The sequence below is a fragment of the Pezoporus occidentalis genome, unplaced genomic scaffold (assembly GCF_034315485.1).
Source record: "Pezoporus occidentalis ecotype Australia unplaced genomic scaffold, CSIRO_AGI_Poc_V1 ctg58, whole genome shotgun sequence".
Taxonomy (NCBI): Eukaryota; Metazoa; Chordata; class Aves; order Psittaciformes; family Psittacidae; genus Pezoporus; species Pezoporus occidentalis.
In genome coordinates this window covers 1298163-1322380 of record NW_026915921.1, presented here as the reverse complement: position 1 = coordinate 1322380, position 24218 = coordinate 1298163, and the positions used below count along the sequence as shown (strand labels likewise).

The window sequence follows — 24218 nt, the reverse complement described above, 5'->3', positions numbered from 1 at the left end:
TTGGCAGTGTGTGAACGTAATGGGGTAAAATCCTGCTGGCAATGGTTTACTCTGCTGTTGGGTACAGAGATGCAGCTGTTTGGTGTGAGAAGGACCTTGATGGCGTTGAGGTGAGTGAAGAAGAGAGAGGTGTTTGAACGAGAGCTGCAGCATTAGCACGAGCAGTGGAAACGCTGCATAAACCCTGGGGCAGACAGGAAGAGCCTTGCCTTAATGGCTGTATATAAGATTATTGCTCAGCAGAGCAATTCATGTAGGAAAGTACTGTAAGAGGGTAGTGAAGTACTAGCTGGAGAGAGGATGTTTTGATGGGCAAAGTGTGCTCTTTGGTGTTCTGTGGTACACTACGGTGCTACCTATCATTTCCAGGGATGCAACAATGCTGTCACCTTGAGCTGAGACTGAGATGGAGTTAGTCTGTTATCTGGTTTAACGTTATGATTTGACATCCTCTGCTTCAGCTGAAGTTCCCCCATTTAGTGAGGGGGTCAAACTGACCTCTGCTCCAACCCTCCACATACAAGGGGCAAAGTGGGGACATCAAGAAGCAATTTTAGCTGCGAAGGTTTTTGCTTCTGCAGGAAGAGATGTGATGGTGAATGTTCAAATGAAGGTTTGGGTTTGGAGTCCTCAACCACCCCTCGCTGCTGGCTGGGTTGAGTTCAGCTCTCCATCTCCATGTGGATTTTTTAGCACAAGAAGCAGAATCCTTGGCAAACTGAAGAAACCCACCCAGGGAAAGAGGGAAAATTTCCCATGGTGAAACTGGTGCTGACAGAAAACTTAGGAGCAAGGCAAGGGGCACGGAAGACAAGAGGTAAGATTTGCTCTAGGTCATGCAAGTAAAACAGTCAGAACTGAACCCTGTCACCAGCTTAGTGAATTTACTTGATGGCTGCCTAAAAATTCATGCCCTTCATAATTTTTACTGAAAACTGAAAATGAGACAGGTTTGGAAAATGCTCTTTTTTTTCCCTTCTGTTTTTGTTAACATCATGGTGATCTACGGCTGGCTTCCTGCTGGGAGGGCTTCCTACTGCCAGGCTAGGAGGAGATGGGTTAAAACAGCCTCTCCTCTGGGAACAGACCCATAGGTCCTTGTCAAGTCTGTGAGGGTTGAGGGAAAACCTTTACTCATCCAATACTTTGGGAATGGGGAACTAAATCTGTTCTTTAGGCAAGCAAAGAAGCAGCCATTGATTTGTTTGCCAGGTGATGGCTTGCATTTGGAGCATCTCCTAACAGTGCACGAAATGTCGCCTGTGGAGTAAGACACAACCTAAAAACATGTGAAGGTATCAGGGTCTCTTTGGCCCATGTTGCACATGAAACAGAAACGGGTGCCAAAATGATGGTGCTTCCATGGATTCTGGAAATTCCGTGGTTGCACTTGCCTTTTCCCCACATTAGTTATTTAGGGAAAAAAGCAATCAACCCTCAGAACCACGCTTCTGTGGGAGCAGTGTTTTGCTGAAGTGGCTGTACTGGCTGCATCTCCCAGGGATGCCCCTGAACGGTGGAGGCTGGTGGTGGCTTTCTAATGGGATGTGAACATTTGAAGGGTTTCCAATTCCCATAACAGATCTCCTGTGTTCTCCTGGGAGGTTCCCTCCTCTCCTTACCCCTCTCCTTACTGCTGCTGAACAGGTACTTACTGCTCCAGGTATTGCAAAAGGGCCAGGACACAGAGGTGCAGGAAACACCCTGGCCACCACACCAGGTGAGGTGTTAGGGGCAACATGCCCCACCACGACTCCCCTCCACCTCCTTGCTCTGCTACTTTGCTGCCCAGAACATTGTACAAAGAAGCCCCAAGCAGCGCTGTGCTGACCATCCCCTGGCCCAGGCAGGAGAGGGGTGACGGGTTGGAGGCAGCTGTGTGCTGATGGGGTGAATTTCTGGGTACTTGGTTTCATCTTTCGTTTCTGCCTCGCCACTGACTTCTCAAGAAATCTGTTGGTGAGGCTGTTTCCTCTTGCTCAAAGCTCCTGACGTTGGCAGCACCGTGGTGCCACAAGCCCTGCCACAACCCTGCTGCACGTATCGCCGGTCCCCGTGGGAAGCTGGTGCTGTTGGGTAACACCAAGACTTCTGCAGAACAAGTCAGAGTGTGGTACTGACCAGAGAAAAGAGTTGATGATGAGGGGGTTTGTGAGGGGCCTGTGGTCACAGGGGAAGATGGAAGTGCATTAGATCTTGGTTTATTTAACAGTGTTACATCAGTGGGGAGGTGGGAGTGATGGTCCTGCCTGGACCTGGGCCTTGGGGAGAAAACCCCTGAGGGTTTGGGAGCAAATAACCATGATTAAATCCTTAACCCCAGAGAGGCGCTAGCACAGAACATCTGCTTAACTGAGGTGCCAAATTTGCCGTCTCCTGACTGCATAAATGGATGCTCAGATGTCCTATGTGACCAGTCGGATATCTCTGGAGCCTGCAGTCCGTCTTGCACCGGCATTTCCTTGTTTCCACTGACTATGTAGGAAAACTGGGGTGCCTCCAGGTGGCAGCCCTGTCCACTCAAAAGAGGGGTTTGTTTCTCCATTGAGATGATAAGGAGACATTGGTAGTGGCTTTAACTTAGGATTCAGGCCACCTCAGTAGCACGGTGGTAGGAGAAAGCTGTATGTGTTAGTGGTGATGCGCTTTGCTTTCATACAATGGTAGAGCACTGGTAGGACCCATCCCGGACCAGATGATGTGGGCTCTAGGCTCTGACAGCCCATGGACATGGTCAGAGGGTTGCAGGACTGACCCCACAGAATCCTCAGTTCTGCCCAGGAGCAGGCAGGTAAGAATCATGGGGGTGGAAGGATGAGCATGAAACCAAGCACAGACCTTAGTGACTGCAGCGTTCCATTGAATGGTTACAGATCAGAACCTGGAAACATAACACAAAAAGGTAATTAGATTAAAAACCAAAACAACAAACCAAACAAACAAACCAACCCCAACAAGTATAGACTGGAGTCCTACACAGAAGTGACCACCACCACCAGCAAAAAGCTGCCTTCTGGCACTGGGTGATAGTCACCATCTACCCCCTTAGTGGTTGCGACACACCTAATAGCTGTTGGGAAGAGAAGTGGAAAGCTCAGGCTTCAGCCAGCTCTGCATCTGAATGTTTTAAGGATCTAGCTAGCTCATTGCTCACAGGTGCTTGGTGGTATTCAGGAACATGTCCTCTTTTCCAACCACAAATGAGACTTGCAGGCTGACTTTGCAATTATTCTTCAATGCAGTGAAAAAGCAGCGCAAATAGTTGGTGCCTGGATTCTGGTTAGGCTAAGGAGAGAAGACCCTTTTATTCTATCTTTAATTAAAGATGAGGTTTTGTTTCTGTCACAATGCACAGAATTACTTCCAAATCATGTTTGAGACTTCCAGAAGAGGTTAACTAATGCTGTGAACTCCTGCACCCAGGGGAGCTCTGAATTAATGCAGTATTCAAGTGGGGAGATCAAAGCCCTGGTACCGAATGAAATGCTAAGAGTTTTGCACAAGCAAAAACCTTCAAGACATTTCAGTGCAAGATACTGGAACCAACCAATGGCTGCGGATGGGGAAAATCTGGCTCCGTGGGATGGAGCTGGCCTTATTTGATGATCAAAGCAGGGGCTGATGGTAGCAAATCATTCACTGATATTTATGGAGGTATTGGCCATGGTCAAGGATGCCAGGTACCATCTGGGAAGCTGCAGGGCAGAAGCAGAGGCAGCATTCTGCACCATCTTTCTCCCCAAATCCCAGCTCACACTACAAGCCTCTTGCTTCTTATCTCACATCGTATCCTACTATGTTGTTCAGGAAGCTGCTCTACCCAGTGGCTATTTCTTTTTTCCTCTCTTCAACTACAAAGCAGCCCAACCCCAGTGTTCTCATTCAGATGGCAGTTCTGTAATAGTCAGATCCTTTGAATAAACCAGAATTCAGCTGCCATCCTTTCATCCCTTGTTGCTTTGCTAAAAGAAACAACCAAACAAAGTATTGCAGAGAGAATGCATTTTTCAAAGCCTCTGTCTTAAGGCAATATTTTCCTAACTCCACAAATGCGATCAAGTCAACAATTTATAAGGGCAGAGTTAGGCCACTAATTAAGCAAGAACTGCAGGAAAGATTTAAGCGGGATCTACAGCATTGACCTGTCCTTTTTCAAATGCCAAGTTTACAAACGTGACCGTGCATTTCAAATGGGTCAAGAGAGCTTGGTTGTAAGTACCCAACACATGGCTGTGAATTAATATTTAATCAAATGTACAGCATAGGGCTGAATATTAAAGCTTATATTTGATTTTTACTTCCATGATTTTCTTGGCTTTCTAAACCCCTCTGAAAATTCTTCAGTATTTCATAACAGTGTTACTCAGACGATACGTTTCTTAGCTTTGATTAAAGCTAGGGAGAATATAAATCTACAAAGGGAAATCTAAGCATGACCTCATCAGCATAAAGTATGTGGGAGACTAATTTGGTTACATCCCTATTAGTAATGACAAATCAAATTGTTCCTCCTGTTAAATCACTAATACAGTAAGGGTTTTGCAATTCAGCACATGGCACGCACGATAAATCAGTTCAGTCTGTACACAGATACTGATGACAGCTTTAAATCTGGTTGATTTCTGATTCCAAACTGTTTCAGGGCAGTTCAGTTGAGCCATCCTAGTTCCCTCAGTACCTGGAAAGAAAAAAACCTAAAGTTAATCCCTACTCCCATGTACCGTATATTAAGCACTCAACATTTATAACCCTGCAGCTGATTGCTTAGCAACGTCTTTGGGAAGGAGGGCTCACCTGATGTGCTGTCAGGCACTCTTCCGTGGCAGGGTATGAGGACAGATGAAATGAGGTCAGGCAGTGTAAGCTTATCCCGTGCCGAGTGGTGTTTGCTCCACTCTGTAATGAAATTAATTGAGGTCATTTATTTGACCCTGTTTTATTGTTATAATTTGAAGCTATAATTTGAGGTGGCTCAAAGAGGCACAGTCTTATCTGTAATTATACCTTTATAATTACATTTATATTTTAAAGTAAACATTTTCATGTATTGCTCTGAATGGACTATGTATGATAGAGAATGAGGTTGTCTTATACTGCTTTTCAGCCACAGCTGCATTAGTGAAAATGTGGACTATAAATGGGATGGGGAACTGTTGGAATCAGTCAGTTGTGCGCTATTTGATTTGATTTTATGAGAGTGCTTCATGTATCTTATATCTTAAGGTTAAAACTCAGCCTAAACCCCTTTACAGGCCCAAAATCAAAGGTTAGGGCAATTGAATGAGACAAAGAAGAGCTGCTGTTGAGTCACATTAACTTTTAAAAGCTGCAGAGCCAGTGCACAAAGCTTGTCCTCATCTGGCCAAGCTCTAGGAGTTCCCAGCAGATGAAAAACCATGGACCATAAACACCTCCAGACAGATAGTTGTGACCGTGGTGAGCAAGCAGTGAGGGACCAGCCCCGGCTGACGGTGAGCATAAATTTCATTGCTTGCTCTATTTAGCATCTTGCTTGGTGAGACCACGATAGGGGTATGAAAGCACCTTTTGTCTACACAGCCAATTTGGCTGCCTCTGTTCCCCCAGGCTCTGCTCACCGGCTGTCTCCATGGCATGCATATGAGCTCCCTCCTGTCTCTGTTCTGGAGCAAACCAACTGGTTTCTCCCAAGGAGAAACCTCGACATGGCTGTCAGTGTTGTTTTTTCCAAGGCTGCACAGACAGAAGAGCTTGTCATGAGCTGGATCAAACTCTACCCTGGACAATCCTCCTACCATCTCAGGAGGCATCATGTTCCACCAACCTCCATGCCATGCTGCAGAACCCCGAACACCTTCACGTCCAGCTGCAAAAACATCCTGCTGGCAGGCTGCACTCCTCCCATCACTTGGGGAATTTAAACTTTAAAGAAAAGAAGTTCCTGATACAATAATTATTGACCCAGGGTGTGTGAGGCTCTGCAGGGAGCTCACAGCATGAGGGCAACCATTGCCCTTCAGAGGGTGCTGGTCCTTAGCAGTGTGGAGGCAAGCCAAGCCCTAGCAATAAGACTTGGGTTAATGGTGCCTCCCAGGCGTTTTCCACAGCGGCAGCAAACGCGCAGCCTTTGCCAAGTAACCAACACTCAGCATTTCCTTGTTTCTCCCTGAGATTATTTCTGGACTTTGCAAACCTCTTCTTCCTTGTGGGTCCCTGCTCCAACAGCAAAGTGGTGGGGCCTATCTGGAGCTGTAGAAGTGGGTGATGCAGCAGGTCCATGTGGATGCATCTGCACAGGCAGAATGAGGACACCACGTGTGGGGAGCCCAGAACAAGGGAAGCAATGAACCTGTGCAGGAACAAGAAAATAAGTGATGTTGCTGGAAGAAAACAGCTTGGAAATGAATCTCAACTGTACTCCATCCTGGAGGGAATCTCCTTAAGCATGTAAGAAATCTGGCAATTTACATTGAACAGTTAAAAAGAAGTTGAGATGTGTTTAGTGTAGCAAAACCCAAACTCACAGATTTAGTGAGAAAGAGGCAGTGAAAGGGTTCTAAGTTCTTTACTTACCAATAACCTTGATGCAGCTACCAGTGTATCCTGAATGTTTCTCCTTCTTAGCAAAATAGTGCCAAAATTGAGAGCTGAGCTCTAAAGGGCACAGTTGACATCACCCTGGTTCAGCTCTCAGCAAATAGACATCTTCCGTTTCTTATCTATATTTACCTTATAGTATATATATATCTAATATATTTGTAACCAAGCATCTGTCTGTACTTGACTTATTCCCTTCTCTATTTAAACACGCACCTGAGAGAAATCATGGATAATCTGCAGTGAAGCCAATCACCTGTCACCAGCAATCAAAGCTTTTATAGAAGATGTCCCAGCACATCTCTGCAAGGAGAATATATGTGAACATGGATTTGTAAAAGATGCACTAGAACTGACTGACAAAGGACCTGGCAGGCACTGCATGAACAAGCCCCACAAGAACCTCAAGGCCCAGCCATCAGGTCAGTGTGGTTTGTTGTAGCTTGCCAGTTTTCACAAGTGACATGGTATTTTTGCTGCCTTGGTTTTTCACTTTCCCACTTGAGGTGGTTTTATTCAAGATGGCTGCTTTGAAAATGCTTGCTCAGCTCCAGATTAAGAGAAGAAAAAGAATTAACTTCTTAGAATCATAGAATCGTTAGGGTTGGAAAGGACCTTAAGATCATCCAGTTCCAACCCCCCTGCCATGGACAGGGACACCTCACACTAAACCATCTCACCCAAGGCTTCGTCCAACCTGGTCATGAACACTGGCAGGGATGGAGCATTCACAACCTCCCTGGGCAACCCATTCCAGTGCCTCACCACCCTAACAGGAAAGAATTTCCTTCTTATATCCAATCTAAACTTCCCCTGTTTAAGTTTTAACCCGTTACCCCTTGTCCTATCACTACAGTCCCTAATGAAGAGTCCCTCTCCAGCACACTTATAGGCCCCCTTCAGATACTGGAAGGCTGCTATGAGGTCTCCACGCAGCCTTCTCTTCTCCAGGCTGAACAGCCCCAACTTTCTCAGCCTGTCTTCATACATCATCCTCATGGTCCTTCTCTGGACTTGTTCCAACAGTTCCATGTCCTTTTTATGTTGAGGACACCAGAACTGCACACAATACTCCAGGTGAGGTCTCACAAGAGCAGAGTAAAGGGGCAGGATCACCTCCTTCGACCTGCTGGTCACGCTCCTTTTGATGCAGCCCAGGATACGGTTGGCTTTCTGGGCTGCAAGAGCACACTGAAGCCACTTCATGTTCATTTTCTCATTGACCACCACCCCAAGTCCTTCTCTGCAGGGCTGCTCTGAATCTCTCCTCTGCCCCACCTGTGGCTGTGCCTGGGATTGCTCTGACCCAGGTGTAGGACTTTGCACTTGTCATGGTTAAACCTCATAAGGTTGACATCAGCCCACCTCACAAGCGTGTCAAGGTCCCTCTGGATGGCATTCCTTCCCTCCAGGGTATCAACTGAACCACACAGCTTGGTGTCATCGGCAAACTTGCTGAGGGCGCACTCAATCCCACTGTCCACGTCAGTGTGCACATGAGGTGCTTCACTTTGTGCACATAAAACCAATGGTAATTCCTGAAATATCTGGCTGTGGAAACTATAGCAGGGCTGGGAGAGCAGGGCCATAAAAGCACTGTGTTCTTCATGCAATACTTGTTCTAGTAGGAGACCGAACACTACCTTTTGGGGCTGCTTTCTCTAGCAGGGCAGCAGATACTTTAAGCAACCCAGGAATATTCTGTTAAACACAGCGAGTGTGTTTAAACTGGGTGCAAATTCATTCTAACCACTTTGGTCTCCTTCACTTGCTGTGTTGTCTCAAGGTCCTTCAGACCAGGTATTCCCCCCTCCAAAATGTGTAGAGCCAAGTGACAGGGAATGAGACTTGATCAGGCAAAGCTGAAACGGCTGGAGAAACGTCTTGTGACTCACTTCATGCAAAGTCTGGGCTGGCTGGGGTGATATCAGTGGCTTCACCATCACGACCTCCAAAACTAAACACCCCACAGCTTCCTGGTCACTCTTATCCTTCCTCAGCATCTCAACACATCAGCAGCAGCCTTGGCTGTTCCAGCAGAAGTCTCCCCTGTGCAGTCTGTTATTAAATTCTCTTATGTCTTTATTAGATATCAGATGTGATGAAAGAAGGTGGCGTCTCCAGGGAAATCTCGCATGAGGTGTGGGAATGGGATGTTAATGGACTAGGGAAGACACAAAGTCTACAAGTGTAATGATCTTCTAATGTCTCCGTGAGAGTACTAGGATACAGAACTCTTATTTTTAGTTTTTTCCCCACAGAAAGTGCACTTGAGGAGTATATAGAGCAAGGTGCTTATCTCTTCCCTACCCAATACTGCTCTCTTCTGTTTTAAGGATGGTTTTGGTGTCTTTGGTTTTTATTATTTTGCTGTTCTGCAATCTCCATCCATTTTATCTCATGTATTAATATAGCCAATGAGTTCTTTCTATGCTCCATTTCAGAGGAAAATGGCAAAATCACTGCAGAATCAGCATTTTATGAATTGTCAATTAAACAGGAGAGGGGAAGATGGGTGCAGACCGCAGAACTAAACCCCGAGGAGCTGGTGCGTGGCAGGGACCTGCCCAAGGCAGGAGGAGGCAAACCCAGGGCCCCAGGTAAATAGCTAAATAGCTTAAAATGTCGTGCTGTGTTACCCTTGTGTTCCTTAATTTAAGAGATGTTAAAACAGAGATAGGGTTGAAAGAATATGGTGTGAATTATTTAAATGCAGGTGCTTAAAAGCTCAAGAAATGCAGACAAATGGTTAAACCTGTATGTTCAGGAGGGCTGTGTTTACATTAGCTTCAGTACTCATCCCTTCTGGTGTGCCCTGCATGCATGTGCACGTCCTACTCCCTCCTTCCTCCTAAAAAGGCATCTTGTGAGTGCCTATGATACCATCAGCAATTGTAAAGTTAGGTTTTCACACCAGAAACCCTCCTTCCTTTCACCATGGCTACAGGCTCCCACCATGCTGAAGGAGGTCCATGAGAGCAGCTGTACAGGGGAAGGGGTGTTCATGCAGGCTTCTCCTTAATCAGTCCTTGCAGTTTGCAGTACTGCCTGAAAGATGCTATAGGATGAACATCACACAACTGCCCTTAGACTTAAGATATATTTAAGAATTAAGGTGAATCAAAACATCTGAGAAGTTTCAACTGAGATTTTCTTGTATTAAATTTCCAGAGGACTAAAGGAAGATAAGAAAAGGACATTTTTAGGGTTTAAACTTCCTTTTAGCTGTAAATTACTTTGGAATTTGTGGTTATTTCTAATCAGGAATGCATTCTCCACTGCAAGTACTGCAGCCTGGCGAGGGATGTGCCCTTTCTTCTGTACACAACAGAGAAAGGATCTTCCCTTTCCGTGGAAACCCCAGCCAAAGCCAGGTGGGGGTGAGGATGGCTGGTTCCAAAAGAAGCCCATGTACTCCTGAATCCCAGCTCTTGTCACGGCTTCAGGTCTGGCATCATTGTGCTGTTTGTAAGCAGGTTTGCCTTGAGTCTCCCCGATGAGTGTACATGCTCACAGGACAGCGGGACACTGCGCACAACTCCTCTGTTTTGGGAAAGCAAACCAGAGCGCAGTTTGCTCCCAGAACACGTCTACATTGCAGCTGCGTTATTAGCTGGCGCTGGGGCTCCCCTTGAGCTCAGTGGTCTGATGCAGCTGCTTGTAACTGCACAAAACCCTGTCCTTCACGAGGAAGGTGTGTTGTCTTTGGCCAGCTGGGATGTGTTTCTTGGATTGCTTCAAGAATAGTTTCTGCTTTAATAGACCTGAGCAGCTGATGATCTTAACGCTTGCTCTAATTGCTATTTAACTTCAGAACTGGTTTAATGTGTGTAGCAGCAGGAGTTACAAAGAAAATACCCTACCAGAATTTAAATAATAATAATATTGAAACAAAAATACAAAGCCTTTATATGTACAGGGAGAGACTTAAATACATGTGGAGCTTTTTAGGCTCTGGGTTTAAAACAGTGTAATCACAGAAACAGCAAGATTGGCCATAAGGGCAAGAGCTTGTGTCCTGAAAACCAGAAAGCAAGCAGACTGTGCAAATTGCTTTCTAATGGATTTCTTAAGGGTCTGAAGGAGACTTGTTGGTTAATCTAAGCTAATTCCAAGTTTAATTCTTGTTTTGTTACCATTCATCACGATGTTGATCAGGAACTGGAATGATGTTGATCCAGAATAGCTGGAAACTGATGTGCTACTGAAACCTGCCATATTTTATCTTTGAATTGCCTGTGCACAGGATTGGCATCTTAAAGCCAACCTGCAACCAGGACCTGGTTCTCTTCTTGCAGAATTGGCAGGGGGGGTAAATCTCTGATTTAGCACAGTATTTCAGCACAGGCCTAGCACTATTTGCACAGAAAGGACAGCAGATTTCTTCCTGCTTTTTAGCCCCCTCATGCTGCCTGGAGCTCTGTGCAAATCTCTCCAGAACTGTCCCTTATGGCTGAGGCTTTGCCCTCCTGCCCTCAGACCTGTGAAGAGCTGGGAGATGCAGGAGGGATGGCAGCCCTGCAGAAAGCTCACTCCTCCCTCCTGTGCCACAAAGGAGAGGAAACAGCTCTGATGGAGGTGACCAATGTTATAATCCAGCAGCAGAACCATATGCTGGCACGTTTTCACAGCCTAACCAGGCTGCAGGTGAGACAATGACCAAAATCCAGCTAACATCCAACTGGAAATTTAAGAGATTGGCTTAAGGAAACCTGCATACCCAGACGGTCTGCTGGGGACCAAAACACCCAACAAACTACAGAAAATCATCGATGCTCCACAGTGACATGATTGTGTGACTTGGCACCATGGGGAATAAGGAATGCATCCGAGCAAACAAGTGATTTATTACTGCAAACACTGGCATGGCCACAGAGAGACCTGCGCTCCTGCAAACAACCCCTCAGCACAGACAGCTCCACGAATCTTGTCATTTCCTAGGAAATCACTCTTGTGTCACATCAAAACCCCTTCCTTACTCTCAATGCTGCAAGTCAGTGGAAGCCAGAAAGTGGACGCAGCCTCGCTCTTCATCACAGCATCTGTAAGTGTCTGTGTCTGCTGGGGGTAAAGCTGAGCTGTGATCCTGCCCTTCAGGAAGTGGAGGGGTTCACATTGGTCTCAGCCTGGCTTACATCTCTGTGTACTACAGAATATGCACATTTGTATGTCCACAAGAAAATAACACAACGCTTCTCCTTTGCTGAGGACAACTTTTATAAGCACTGAAAACCCCTGTAAAGTAAGCCCTGTAACTAAGTACCATGAACAATGCCATGATTGTGCCCTTGCAGTAATACAGGTCTGCAAGCCCTGTGCACAGACTTATCAGCAGAGTTTCTCTCCATTGGCACGACCCTTTGCAGTGTCACACATGAGCCAAATTAGTATTCTTGGGATGGCAGGAAATGCTTTTTCCTCCAAGTGTTTCCATGAGCAGCGGGGCTCTGGTGGTGCAGCTGATCCTGCTCAGACCTGAGCACACAGAAGTTTTTCCCAATCTTCTTCATCTCTGGCTTGGCTGAAGGCTGGGGCAAGCAAAAGTGAAGGCCTGCCATATGAAGTGAGACTTAGCTTCTCAGTTCCTTTGTGTTTTCCTAGAGTCACAGATTGGTTTAGGTTGGAAGGGACCTCAAATCTCATCCAGTTCCAACCCGTGCCACAGGCAGGGACACCTTCCACTAGACCAGGTTGCTCCAAGCCCCTGTGTCTAACCTGGCCTTGAACACTGCCAGGGATGGGGCAGCCACAGCTTCTCTGGGCACCGTGTGCCAGCGCCTCAGCACCCTCACAGGGAAGAAATTCTACCTAATATCTAACCTAAATCTCCCCTCTTTCAGTTTAAAGCCGTTTTTCCTTATCCTATCACCCCATGCCCTTGTCAAAAAAGTCCCTCCCCAGCTTTGTTGTAGTCCCCTTTGACACTGTGGGATGTGTATATTTGCAAATAATTTTTACTAAGAACTGACTGAGGGCCTCTGGATACAGCTGTTCTCTGAAATCAATGACACTTCTGAGCCATCACCGCCTCCATCCCAACCGTAACTCAGCTGTCCTGCAGTGATTAAACACAATCAGGAATTAAAGCACTGGCTTTGGGGGGCTTTGTGTGTTTTGGCATATTTTTGGCTGGTGGCTTTTTTCTTTAATTCTCACTGTGTAGCACTGAGCCTTTCTGCCTTTGAGTTCAAACTGATGCTATGGGAATCATTCAGTGAATGCTACTAAATATTTGTTCAGGATGGGAAGCTCCAGCACTGCTTCAGCTGAAAGATTTTCTTCTGTGCACTCCTGACTGTCAGTTTTCCCCTCCCTTTGTAAAAAACGGATTTTCATGCTGTTGTTTCAATGAGACTTGAAGGTTTTGCACCCTGGGGCCATTGCGTACTGCTGGAGTGCAGCTCTATGGGTGGACTTTCTTTGCTTAGAGGTTATTAATATTTTCTTCATTAGCAACTGAAAACTGCAAAATGGAAACTGCTTACATCAGCTACAGAGCCACTGGAGATAAGATTGTGAACGTACAACATCTTCATGTCACGACGATGAGCAGGTGCAAAATGCCTGCTCTCTGCTTCCCCACAAGCGGTTGCAGCTTTTTATCAGCCTGGTTTATAAAGTACCAGGTAGTGGAGTCAGCCCCAAAAGTCCTACATCGTAGCACTTAAGATCCTTTCTTGGGTGTTTCTGCCTTTCTGATTTGTGACCCAACTGCCCTCTCCTGATGTGTCTGTAAAAGTGTTAATGCAGCAACTCACATAACAGTGCCCATGGCTTTAGATAAAAATATTTGACTGCCCTTGAGATGCTAGCCTCATCCTATGGGGGTATTGCCTTCTTTTCATCTTCCTCTGGTGTGCGGCTAACCTGTTTTGAGTTAACCTTTTGTTTCACCAAAACCTGTTAGCAGGAACCATCAGTTCAGGAGCAAGGGCACAAGAATGGACCCATACCAACAGCCAAAGACCTGGCAGAAGCTCTGTGCCAGCTGTGCCAGCTCCTTCCACTGCTGGCAGTTTTGAGGCCAGCACCAAGAGCATCAGGTGAGGGATGCAGGAGCTTAAAGGGGAACAAACTGGAGGTAAGCACCTTGAATGTGAAGCAGAGCCATCAGAGCAAGCATCTGTGGGTACCATGGGCCAGCATGAGCAAGTGCTTCCATTTCTCTGCTGATGTGTCTGATGTTCTGATATACCTCGTGCAATGCAGTGTCTGCAGCTCTGAAGTAAGCACCCACACCTTTCAGCAGAGGTGTCTCATTGAGTTTGAGAACACTAATTGCTTAGGCTGAGCTGGGAGGGTAAGATAGGCTTTTGCTTGGGAACTATTGAAACATTACACTCGAGGGCTGTGCAAGCTGAGAACTGTGTAAACAGAACAGATAAATTATCCCCTAAGTTACAAATGGGCTCAGAAGTAGAGCTACAGCCAACCTTTGCATTAGCTGGGAACAGCTGCATACACCATAGCCTCCAAATTTCCATAGAAACTTGGAACAGCCATAGATTATCTTCATTTTGTAAATGTTTTAATTATTATACTAGAATATCATTCTGAAGGGACTGCACTGCTAAAGCCAAGGCTCCGTGGAACCCGCATTTTACAGACAGTTCCCCTAGACTGTATTTTAAGAAAAGCAAAGCTGGTTTAGGATGAAGATTTATGGTTTTCAATAGATTTTGACTTCTTTTCCATGCTACTCCATGCACTCTTTTAAATAAATAAACTCCCACTGAGCTTGCTACTCCAGTGGGACTGGATTGAACTTCCCAGGCACGCACGAATTATAAAGTCAGATACACGTTCCTGCGGAGAGGAGAATTACTTGCAGAAACCATCCACTGATGCACGTAGCCCCAGTCCCTCGAAGAGTAAAAGCCTGGGTGCAAGGAGCCGGCGCCGCACCCTGACGGAACCAGCCCTGCATTGCCCCACACAGCCCTGCTGCTCCCCACGTGTCGCAACCCCTCTGCGCTGCGGCCAAGGCGATGGCCCCGCTGATTGCAAAAGGGGCTGACAGGATGCGGCTCCTGCGTGCGCGGCGGCGCCGCTGCTCACACGATCGGGTACCCAAGGGGAAGCGGAGTCCGGCGGGCGGCCCTGGGAGATGCGCTTGCATCAAAGCCTTTCCCACGGCGAGGGCTCCCGGCGCGGCGGCAGCGCTGAGCGTGCCACTGCATCCGTGTGTCCCCGGGTCCGTGCGGGACCCAGCGCAGCCGCGCTGCAGAGCTCTTCTTTGGGTTAGCCGTTGTAAACGCAGCCCGAGGGTGCAAGCTGCTGCCCCTTGGTGCCACAGGGTGTATGTAGGTTGTCGTGGTGTGGCGCGGCCATGGGTTTGAAACGGTCCCGCGCCAGATGGGAGCCTGCCCACAGCCAGCCCTGCCTGCGGTGAGGGCTACAAGGGCGGTGGGTGCACCCTGCTGGTGCTCTGCCCCATGCCAGGCTCTTCTCTCTACCCTTTCCCTGTGCCCCAGGGATGCAAGGCCTGTGAGACTCAAACCTACCCCTGTGTTCAATGAAATGCTGGGGACAGAGTCAGTCAAGTCACACTGATGAGGTGAAGCTTTCTTTTCCCTTGCAGGGCATGTTTTGCTTACCTTTCCCTGCAGGGCAGGTGGGCAAGGGGGAGCTGAGCACCTAACCCCAAACCTGCTGCTTCTTCCAGGTGTTGGCCCAGCCATGACTCCATGGGGTTTATGTGCTTTCTCTATAAAGTGCTGTGTTTTCTGTTCTGCGTTACAAGGAGAAGAGATACCACTGAGTGGGGGACAACACAGCTGAGCAGTCACACCAACATTCCTGCAAGGCTGAAGCCAACAGGAGGTATTTGCCCCAGCCCAGCAAACTGTGAATCACCATACAGCTCCTAACAAACCAGAAACCCTCCTAGCCCGTGCTGTGTTAGTCATCATTCGAGGCAGAGTGATGAAATACTTGGCCCTTCTCGCCCTGATAAGCACTTTATTTTTAGACTACCTTTTAGCATCGCTCTGCAGCTGGTCCTGCAGGCTGGGCTGTCGCCTCCGGCTCCTGATGCACAAACAGACCCTGCTGTCAGCACGTGCTGAACTGTTACTGAGCCCTTCTAGCTCCTAATTTACACTCCAGGACAACATGTCACTGCAGAACATCATTGTCTTTGACGTGCCTTCATCTGCCTCTCACCTTCTGCTGCTGTGCCACATCACGCAGGAGCAGTTCTCTGGTCAGCTCAGCACAAAGCAACCTGTATCTTCACGTCTCTCCAATTCCTTCTAGCAAACTGAATGTTTTAGAGGCACTTTGGGGTAATTTGTTCAGATGAGAAAATGCCTGGCAGGACACTGCTCTGTGCAGAGGCAGCTGCATGTGCAGTGCCCTCCAGCTCTGCCTGCAGTGACAGCAACCAGCCGTCCACGTGTGCCTCGCTAACAGGGCTCTGGGTGAATGCTTAGGTGTCCACTCTGGGTATCCCAGGCCATCCCAGTGTATCCCACATCAGCATATGGGGACTGTTCCCAAAAGCCGCTGCCAGCACAAGCAGCTGCAGGTCCCCAGCTTCTCCAGCTTTGGATGCTTTGGGGCTATTCTGGCAGTGGTGCAATAACAGTACCAGGGGTGGGAAACTTCAGGGCTAGTGTTTTCTGCTTGGAAATGCTGAGAAATGAATTCTCTTGCAGAAATGCTTCAATTTGGACAAAAAAAAAACAGAAAAAAACCTGGTAACAAGAAATTTAATTTCTATTTTGGAATGTTTCAGTTCAACGTCTTTCAGTCTTATAGAAAATGGATTATTTTAACAGCCTATGTTGGCTTTCACAGACACCAAACACTTTGATCTACCTCAAGTTAAACAACTTTGGAATTACAATCCATGACAAATTTATTACCTGCTTCAGAGTGGAAAACAAATTCCAAAACTGCAGATTTTTCCCATAAACCAGGAAGACCTACCCACCTCCCTCCCAACTCTCTGCTCTGCAGCTCAGCCGCCTGCAGAAACACAGGGTGAAAGGGACCACCCTGGTCATAAATACAGCTCTATGTCTCAGGCTGTTGGATTTCCACATGGGATTTCTTAGCTGTGTCATGTCAACTGACCATGTGCTGGACAGATGCTTTGCACCAGGGTGATAAATCAAGGAGTTTCAGGACCCAGCAAACTTCCTGTACCTGCCCTCTACAGTCCATTCCCATCTCCCAGCATTTCCCAACAGCACAACAGTCCCTATATGTTTGTTGTCCCATGACTTCTGCTGGTGCTTCAGAGCATTTCAAGGTCTACACCAGCCTGCAGAAATCCCTTGGCTGCAGAAAGGGACCATGAAGTCTACACAGACAAAAGGGGGGTTCTCTGGGGTGAGACCATAAAGGCATTCAGTCACAGCATCTTCATTAAGCACAGGCGAGGACAGCAAGTCTACCTGTGTTTTCTCCCAAGAGCTTTTCCCTCTTCCCCTGCTATAGCTGGTCTTCCTCCACCCTCTTCTTCACCAGTAATTAGATGTCAGAGTACAAAGCTGCTCATGGTAGGGCTCTTGGCTGCCTCACTGCACACTGTCCACACTGGGAACCATTATTATTATTACTATTACTATTTATTACAGTAGAACCTAGAGGGCTCAGGTGTTGTGGCTGGTGTTTTGCAGACACGTAGGAAAATGTAAGTCTTTCTCTATGGATGTGCAACCAAAAGCAAGATTCAACAAGTGGGAGACAAAATTAGAAGGAAGGGATGGGCAGATGAACTGACCACCACTGCTCGCTCTTTGAAGCGTTGGGTACAGTTGATAAATGGAAATGTGCTCTGTAAAAAGGCATTAAATGGTTTAGAATTTTAGGGTAGTTACAGCCTTTCTGTATTTTTCTCAGCTGTACAATTATGAAGGGCTTTGAAGTTCCATTTTCTGAAGTCACTTGGGCAAACGAAGTTCCAGTGACTTTCAGGGAGAGGGAAACTCCTGGATCCCTTTGCTTCTCTAAGAAGCAGCACATTGTTTCCTCTTTCATCTAAAGCTTTTTGAATACTGCACTGGGCTCAGACGATTTTGTGTTAAGATATGCAAGGGGGTAGGAGAATGAGGGTGCTGCATCTAAAAACCACTCAAAACTGTATCTAATATTGTCCACTTATATGGCATTTATGACCTTTTTCAAATGTGATACTGCTAAGTAGTTTATATACCAGTAAAACAGGAGTTCACGTGACAACAGTTTTGACACTTTCAATGTACTATCAAAGCATTTCAGCCCAGATAGGCCTCTGCTCAGTTTATAGGTACTTGGGGAGAAAAAATATCCAGTCTTAGCTGTTTGTGACTGTCTAAGGACAACATTCATTAACACAGTGTCTGTAATCAGCCATGATGTTGTGTCCCTGCGATCAGCACTGTTCCGCAATGACAGAATCCCCATCAGTGTCCAGGAGGGATGACTGGGACACTCCACCCATGCCACAACTGAACAAGAGCTGAGGTATTTCCTAAGCATGATCTCTTACAGAGATCAAAGTTATTGTGTGGGCATTATCAAAGTTAATGGCAGGGGGAACCCCAAAATCTCTTTGGAAAAATCACCTGAGCATTCAGGGTCTGTTTTGGATGGTTGCTTTTCAAGGAGCCTTAACGTGGTCCTTTTCTGACAAGGGGAGCTGTTTGTGCACATCCTCTTCAAGCGCTGATGTCTGAAACCTTCCAGTCAAAGACGTGACGCTGTAAAATCCCAGGAAGCGGAAACAACTTGATCTCAGTAGGTGGGTATCTTTCATGTGACTACAAGTCTGACACGAGAGCTCTGCAGAACTGAAAAAGCTTGATGGCTCCCATTCAGAGGCAACACGTAAGAATTTTTTACTTTGCTTTTACCACTGATAAAGGGCTGATGTGCCTCATGGGCAGCGAGACAAGGGAGAAAGAGCAGAGGGAGGAGCACTGAAAATCTGGCTTAAATTCAATGAGTCATTATTTTCTTTCTGTGCATGTGGCTCTGCGTATAAACTCCAGCCCAGTCTGAAAAATAAAGCTGGTAATGGTTTCCTAAGGATGAATTCCTCCTAAAAGATACCGTCTGCATTCTTTCAGAAGATGCCCTCCCACAGGCCCTCTCTTACAGTGCTGCACTAAAACCAGTGCTCAGAGCTGCGTTGCAACAGCTTCGTGTTGCAATTCTTATGGTTAGGTAGGTGAAGTCACTTTAATTCAGCAAGCTCAATTCACTTAAATTTGCATGATAATGTTGTTAATTATCCATGCATTTCAAACTGAATAATGATTTCACAAAAAGATAAGGCAGGGTCCTGTTTTTCTTCCCTTAAAATTTAAAAATGCGCATAGAGTTTGCATAATTAAAATGCATTTTCTCTGGAATGGAAATTTGCATCTATTGCAGGTTGAAGTGCAAGCTCGTCTGCATGCTGGGATGCCCTACTCCAGCCCATCTGGATGTTGGGATGCCATCCTCCAGCTCATCTGGATGTTGGGATGCCAACCTCCAGCTCATCTGGATGTTGGGATGCCATCCTCCAGCTCCTCTGGATGCGGTGATGCCCTCCTCCAGCCCATCTGGATGTGGGGATGCCCTTCTGAAGCCCATCTGGATATGAAGATGTCCTCCTCCAGCCCCTCTGGATGTGAGGAACCGTCCTCTGGCCAATCTGGGTGTGGGGATGCCCTCCTCCAGCTGCTCACTCAGCATGAGTGCTCCAGCAGACCTTACTCATTGTAGCTTCCTCCCACGTCAGTGCTGACTGAAGGAAGCTGCTGGGGATGTGACTTCACTGTTTTTAAAATGACCTTGTGGAGGTGGGGTTGTGCCCTGCTTTGCTGTTGTCTGGCTTGCTCTGAAGCACTCTTCTTGTCCCTCCTCCTAACAGAGACAAGATAGCCAAAGACAGAGGAGTACTCCCTTTGCAGGAGCTGGAGAGTGCCTAGTCTGCATGCTGGATAGACTGCATTGGGGAACTGAAACTACAGCCTTTGAAAGGGAAAAGATCATCCCTGCTGCTCCCTTTACACTGTTGACTTTGTTTGCATGAATGATCACTGGGCTGGTATGTCGTCCTGTGGAAAAAAAATGTTTCTTGGTCCTTCAATATGAGGAAACTCATCCAGTGTTAAAAGGAGATACTGAGGGGGTTGAAGACACATTCCTCCCCTGAGAAAGTGAAAGGATACTCCCATGGGGAACTGGGCAGTGCCCAGCACCCCCAGTGTGTTCAAGACACACGAAGCTCCACGTCTGCTGGTGCTTGAACCAGTGTTAATTAAAGCATTTTAATGAGGAGGTTTTGAGAACTGTGTGTTAGTCTGTGCATGCCCTTTGTGAAATATTAAACATCTCTGCCCTCTCAGTAGCATCCTCCTCCCCAGGTCTTCTCTGCAAATGGGGTTTGACACTCCTCATAGTTTCAGAGCTAAAGAAACTCAGAGAAACAACCTTCTACAAAAGTCCTGATGTGATCTTTGATGTTGCAGTCAAAGAAGCACATGCCAGAAGATAGTTTGCTCTCTACAGTCCATCCTCTGGTTGTGTTTGTTGTTATTTACCCCATCAGGCATGACAACAAGTGGCTGATTAACTTGTTAGCTGAGAGCATCAAAGAGCAGGGCAAGAGCACGAAATCTGCTTCAGCATTCTCCAGCCTCTCCTCGCAGCTCAGCAGTTTCTGCAGGGCCTGTCTGACATACAAAAAGGCATCTCAGTTATTTGAACCATGTCTTTCTTGAGCCCTGTTTCCTCCATGGCTGTGCTGGAACATCTCAGCCTCTGTCAGAGGGGACAGCCCAAGCTCCAGCCCATGTGTTCATCATCCAGTGAGCAGAGGTAGCTCTACAACATGCTCCCCCATTGTAATCCACCCTATGCTCTATGCCAGGAGCTCCTCAGAGCCACATCGCACAGAGATGTGGAGAACCACAACCATGGGACAGTGAAGGAAAGTGCCACATGGTGATGCTCCAAGTTGAGAGGCCAAACACCACTTGGCAGACAGGTGATGCAGAGGCACACATGCAGTTCAAAGCTGCTCCTGACCATCCAGCTCGCTGGATAGGAGCAGCTGGTAATGTTGAGTTTCTTTTGCAGGTTCAGGTCATATGGAACTACGATCAAGGCAGCAGTTTGCACCTGAGTGCTGCTGCCTTGGGTTGAAGGCTACCAAGGTGTCTTCTCCTGTAGGATCTCCCTTGTGGAGGGTAAGGTGATCTGTGTGTTGTCTCTGTACAGCTGCAGCCCTCCAGAAATGAATAGCTTGTTGCAGTCATGGTAGAATCTTGCAGATACCAGTGTCTGTCTATGCAAGTCATACAGATGTGGCACAGAAGCACAAGCCCAGTGCTCCTGAACAGCAGACACCCAGGAAAACTCCAGCAGATACTCATCAGGTACCCAGCACGTCTCTTGTTTTCCACCTCCTCTCACTCCTACCCCAAGGTCATGGCCTCCTGCCCTCTCTTCTCTTCATCTCCAACACAAACCTCTGTCTACATCTCACCAGCTTCTGTCTCCTCCTTTCTTACACCCCTTGAATCCAGTGCTTTAGGCTCAGATGTGTGGAGCCCAGGGACCTCACCGCTCCGCCAAAGTTTCTTACTTTGGCTTTGGCAGTCTCCTAAAGCTTCCACCACCCATTAAGTGTGAAGTGTCCACCCCACCACAACAACTGTGGTTTGCCTGACTTCCTTGAACATCTCTTCTAATGGGAATTGGTGCAGCCCAGTGGGGCTTGAATGGAACCCAAAACCTCAGGTGCCCCCTGAGCTGAATGGTCAGTATCTGTTGGCAATACTGGGTTCATGTCCATTATGCATGGCACTGTCACAAAAGGAAAAGACCAGGTTTTGCACCTGCAGAACTAAAAATGTCTCACAGATTAGCTCTTTGTTTATTTCCTAGAGCAAAGGTCTTTGCAAGGCGGTTGCTCCTTCTGGCAGCACTGGGGGATCGAAGCTGCTCCTGAAGAACTCATCAGAAAGGCTGATGTTTGGCAGCATAACCAATGGCAGAATGAAGGAGCCTGGCAGGATTAAAGCATTTTTACATCACTGAATCTCATAGGTCCCAGCCCTGGCAGCGGTGCCACTGCTGAGCTCCCAGTTCTCCAGTGATCCCATCTCTCCTGCAGCCCAGCCAGGCTGTGCTTCATTTAGCACCAAAAATCAAACACAGAGGCCTTTTGTTTTGTGACTCTGAAACACAAACAGGCCTCTTTGCAAAGACAACTGTTCACTTGCACACCCACCATGGGCTTTGTTAGCACCTGAAACCCTCTCCTGACATGGTGATCCACAGAAGGAGATGTAATCCCAAATGAAGCCATGCAAAGAAATGGTTATATTTTTTCCCCTTTACATTAGGAGCTGCCACAGTGCTCCTGAGAAACAGATACCCAACAAGCCGCAGGCAGTGTGAGATGACAGATACATGTTTAAATAATGTCTTTATTCCTGTTCAGCTGAAAAAATAATTATTGAATTTGGGTCTTAAGCCAAGAAGTACCTTTGTTTCTGCGTGCTCATTGATTAAAACATCCTGTGCTTTCAGCTGGGCTCTAATAAAGACACTGCGTTACCCTTCACACAGAGTATTCAAATAATATCTCTATTTGGGAGGAGAGGGGAATTTAGAGAGTGACCTTAAAGTTTCTTGAGATTTGAGGAATTTCACCCAGCCTAGTGAAACTCCTACTTCTAAACTCAGGGATTGCTGCTAGAACAGGAAGTTTCTCTCGCATTGTTATGCAGCAAAACGAATTTGGGATTATATTTAGCTCCATTCATTCTGCACAATGCAAAGTAAGACTCCAGCCAATTTCCTTAAAGGAGTTTATTAATAAGCACTGGTTGTTTGGTGGCTGGTCAGTTCTAGGTGGCTGGGAAAGGTGATCTATGCAGCACAACCTCCCTCCTTCCTCTGAACTGGGCTCCCAGTGCATTCAACCACTCGAAGCACTTTACAACCTCTGAGGAGTACCTGTGCAAGCCTGACAGCTGGAACATTGTCCCGGGTACAGCTTCCAGCCCTGTCCTGGTCATTCATGCTTGCTGACCCATGCTTCACTGGAGCTGCAAACAAACCAAGTGCACTTTAACAGATTTAAACTCATCTTCCAGGGGCTCCTAACTACAGGCAGCTCTGTGTAAAACTACCAACCCTGCAGCTGCTGAGCTGGAGGAGCCACACTCACTGCAATAATAGCACAGACTCCCACGTACGGGAGCGCGTCTTGAAGCCACACACAAGTCAAGAGCTTGGGTCAGTGAGGGCAGCTATAGCCTGGCTGTAAATCCTGGCTTTATCCAATGCTTTCTTTGTAGCTAAAGACTTGGGGTGTGTCTCTGCTGAGGGCTAGAAAACAAGGTTAGACCTTCAGTGGGTTTATGCATGACAAACTTCATGACCCATAACTTCTCATCAATTTTGCTGGCTCTTATTTGGTGTTCAAGTATCTGTAATGTGGTTAGAATGTGCTGAACTCGTAACATCTCCGGCCTGTGCCCAACTAATTCAGACTGTGTTATTTGAAGTTCAGGCTTGCCCTAAAGGAGTGAGGTCCCTACCACCCATCTCTATTTGTAGTCATTGAGGGGAGAGGTCTGGAGCAACACTTCCAGGAGCGGGATGTGTTTCCCTTGAGCCCTAAGCAAAATTCAGGCAATATGATGTCTTGGCTTTGCTTGGACAGGAAAAACTAGTTGCTTTCCTCCCACTGGGAGTAATGGTGGGGAAGGGAGTGGAGGCAATCTCTGTGCTTCTGCCAAGGCAAAGTACAGCAATTTGTGGCTGTCCTCTCTCAATCTGGAAGCCATGATAGGATGCCTGCTCAGGCTATGGGTCTAAGGGAAGAAAGGACCTGGGAAGCAATGTGTGACAACCAAAAACCATCACAGTTAGAGGTCAAATGTAGAGGAAGGAGTAATGTCAGTCTGACTTCTCCCTACAAACCATAGATGTCTATGTACAAGAACGAAAAATTATCCGGTACTCTGGAAACCAAACACCAGTCCTGGGGAGGAGGTGGTCAGCATGGTCATGGGTTCTTTACTGGAATAGCTAGAGCAGTTGTTCCCTCAGTGCCCCCCTTGCCTCCTTCCGTGCCCATCACATCAGCAGTCATGGCACTGAGACTGCGCAAAGCTCAGCAGTTTGCACCTTTCATCCCGCAAACTCAGGCATCACTGCGAGGCACATAGTCCAGCCAAATTGGGAAGATCTCAGCCTAAAGGACTGCAAATGGATTTAACTTCTTCTAAGGAGAGCTGAGACTGTGTGCCATCAGAGCATGGCATCTTCTAAACAGGCACAAAGGAAGTAGGTAAGGCCACCTAAGCCAGCCAAGCATATTATTAAAGCAAGTCATAAAAGTAATAAAATGTTAAGCCACAGAATTTCTCCAAATTCTAGCCATTTTTATGCATGTGTACGGTTGGCACTGCTCTGTTACTCCTGCCAAGCACTCAATTAGCACTTGAGTTAATAAGATGTTTTAATGGCTGTTAATCTCTGACGTTAAACTGAAATCTCTGAAATTAAGCTCTGACACTGCTTTCCACTGTTTTCTAAGGGAAAGACGTTCTTTCAGCCCACTTCCTATGTTATCGCTGTCAGTAAATATTTGTGTTTATTCCTTTTAATACGCTTACTTGATTTAATTTGAAATTAGATGT

At 46.9% G+C, this 24218-nt stretch overlaps 2 long non-coding RNA genes across 3 annotated transcripts; one reads left to right on the top strand and one right to left on the bottom strand.

Annotated features, from left to right (window-relative positions):
- Positions 1–4268: 4268 nt before the first annotated feature.
- Positions 4269–14766, bottom strand: LOC134174084 (uncharacterized). Of its 2 annotated transcripts, none has more exons than XR_009968497.1 (3): positions 14647–14766; positions 4795–4896; positions 4269–4678 (listed from the first exon to the last, which is right to left on the bottom strand). It is a non-coding gene; the product is annotated as an uncharacterized LOC134174084 (long non-coding RNA). The 2 variants fall into 2 exon arrangements; XR_009968496.1 differs by having other exon boundaries at positions 14635–14739.
- On the top strand, positions 6807–11858 carry LOC134174133 (uncharacterized). The gene is made up of 3 exons (XR_009968517.1): positions 6807–6998; positions 9077–9176; positions 9841–11858. It is a non-coding gene; the product is annotated as an uncharacterized LOC134174133 (long non-coding RNA).
- Positions 14767–24218: the final 9452 nt, after the last annotated feature.